This window comes from Palaemon carinicauda, unplaced genomic scaffold (genome assembly GCF_036898095.1).
Source record: "Palaemon carinicauda isolate YSFRI2023 unplaced genomic scaffold, ASM3689809v2 scaffold1194, whole genome shotgun sequence".
NCBI lineage: Eukaryota > Metazoa > Arthropoda > Malacostraca > Decapoda > Palaemonidae > Palaemon > Palaemon carinicauda.
In genome coordinates, this window is record NW_027168698.1 from 50,001 (window position 1) to 52,500 (window position 2,500).

A 2,500-nucleotide genomic window follows, 5' to 3' on the forward strand; every position below is an offset into this window, starting at 1 on the left:
TCAATTCAATGGGCTCTCTCTCTCTCTCTCTCTCTCTCTCTCTCTCTCTCAGAAGAGTTCTCAATTCAATGGGCTGTTTCTCTCTCTCTCTCTCTCTCTCTCTCTCTCTCAGCAGAGTTCTCATTTTAATGAGGTGTTCTCTCTCTCTCTCTCTCTCTCTCTCTCTCTCTCTCAGAAGAGTTCTTAATTCAATGGGCTGTTCTCTCTCTCTCTCTCTCTCTCTCTCTCTCAACAGAGTTCTCATTTTAATGGGCTGTTCTCTCTCTCTCTCTCTCTCTCTCTCTCTCACAGCTGAGAACTCATTTTAATGGGCTGTTCTCTCTCTCTCTCTCTCTCTTTCCTCTCTCTCTCTCTCTCTCTCTCACAGCTGAGAACTCATTTTAATGGGCTGTTCTCTCTCTCTCTCTCTCTCTCTCTCTCTCTCTCTCAGAAGAGTTCTCAATTCAATGGGCTGTTTCTCTCTCTCTCTCTCTCTCTCTCTCTCTCTCTCTCTTGGTATTTTGAAGCTTTTATAGTTTATATATAATAGATTTATTTTAATGTTGTTATTCTTAAACCTTTCTTTAAGTGTATTTCCTTATTTCCTTTCCTCACTGAGCTATTTTTTTTATTTTTTGTTGGAGCCTTCGGGCTTATAGCACCCTGCTTTTCCAACTAGGGTTGTAGTTTAGCTTGTAATAATAATAATGATAATAATAATAATTACTATTATTATTGTCTTCATCATCATAATTCTAATATACAAATCTTAATAACAACAATAACCAAAACACTAGAAATAATAATCACAATAATATCTATAACAACAACAACAACAACAACAACGAAATGAATTTCACATGGCAGACACACCCGCCTTCAGTAGCCTGAAGCCCTTGAAGACCCCGCTAGCTCCAAAGGGCTTCCCAGGTATGCAGGATGGGCTTAACTAAGCAACGAAGGCATGACCTACGTTCGTCAGGCGGTTCGCGAAGTGGGCCAAGCTAGGTTAGCCACGCCCCTTTTTCCGCGTTTTTTTATGTTCGTTATATTTCTTTGATATTTTATAGATTACTGATTTTTTTTAGTCGTTTTTGGGCTGAGTTTGGGAATTATATCCAGGTGTTGGTGTTTGAGAGGCCAATCAGAGCTTAAATAGGCTATTTAGAGTGATAGTGTGTTTAGAGTTGCCAGATAGTGTGTTTAGAGTTGCCAGATAGTGTGTTTAAAGTTGCCAGATAGTGTGTCTAGAGTTGCCAGATAGTGTGTTTAGAGTGCCACATAGTCTATTTAGAGTTGCCAGATAGTGTGTCTAGAGTTGCCAGATAGTGTGTTTAAAGTTGCCAGATAGTGTGTTTAGAGTGCCACATAGTCTATTTAGAGTTGCCAGATAGTGTGTTTAGAGTTGCCAGATAGTGTGTTTAAAGTTGCCAGATAGTGTGTCTAGAGTTGCCAGATAGTGTGTTTAGAGTTGCCAGATAGTGTGTTTAAAGTTGCCAGATAGTGTGTCTAGAGTTGCCAGATAGTGTGTTTAGAGTGCCACATAGTCTATTTAGAGTTGCCAGATAGTGTGTTAATAGTTGCCAGATAGTGTGTCAAGAGTTGCCAGATAGTGTGTGTTTAGAGTTACCAGATAGTCTATTTAGAGTAGCCAGATATTCTATTTAGAGTTTCCAGATAGTATGTTTTGAGTTGCCAGATTGTGTATTCAGAGTTGCCAGATAGTGTATTTTGAGTTTCCAGATAGTCTATATAGAGCTGCTAGATAGTCTATATAGAGTTGCCAGATAGTCTATTTTGTTTAACTTTCTTTATGATCGATTTGAATATATCTAGACTTGATAAGGCCCATGAATAGTACTTATAGTAATGATAGTAAATGTTATTAGTGTTCTCTCACCTTTGCTACCTCCACGAAATAGTAGAGCAGGAATCCTACGCCGATGATGAGACCCACGACGGTGCGCGGGGCACTCGAAGTAGATTATGTTCCATTCCAGCATCCTTGCAGCCCTTCCTTTTCTATACCTTCTTACCTATCTTTCTTATCTGGTTGACTGAGGTAACCGCGGTTTCATCAACATCTGTATTACGCGCGGATGGCGGATTTTCCGGACATCTGTAACGAGAGAGATGAAGATATGTAAATTTGCAGATTCTATTATTATTGAATGTTATTTTTGAATGCGAATGATTATTATTGATTAAAGAGTAGTGTGTTCCTAATATGGTTTTAGAGGTTTGAACGTTTTAGATGTTCAGAAGAGGATGTTTGAAGGTTTCAGACATTTGAAACAGATTGTTGGAAGTTTTTAGACATTAAAAAGAGGAGCTTGGAAAGTATTAGATCTTTGCATGATGAAACTTGAAGGCTTTAGATGTTCAAAAGACATTTTTAAGAGGAGGTTTGGAAGGTTTTAGACGTTTGTACGGAGAGGTTTGAAGGTTTTAGACGTTCGTAAGAGGAGGGTTGAAGGTTTTTAGACGTTTGTAAGGAGAGGTTTGGAGGTTTTAGACGTTC

The 2,500-nt window shown here is 38.8% G+C and overlaps 1 pseudogene; it reads right to left on the minus strand.

The window, feature by feature from the left end:
* Positions 1-2,094, minus strand: part of LOC137635383 (phospholipase ABHD3-like) — a 26,773-nt pseudogene extending 24,679 nt beyond the window's left edge.
* Positions 2,095-2,500: the final 406 nt, after the last annotated feature.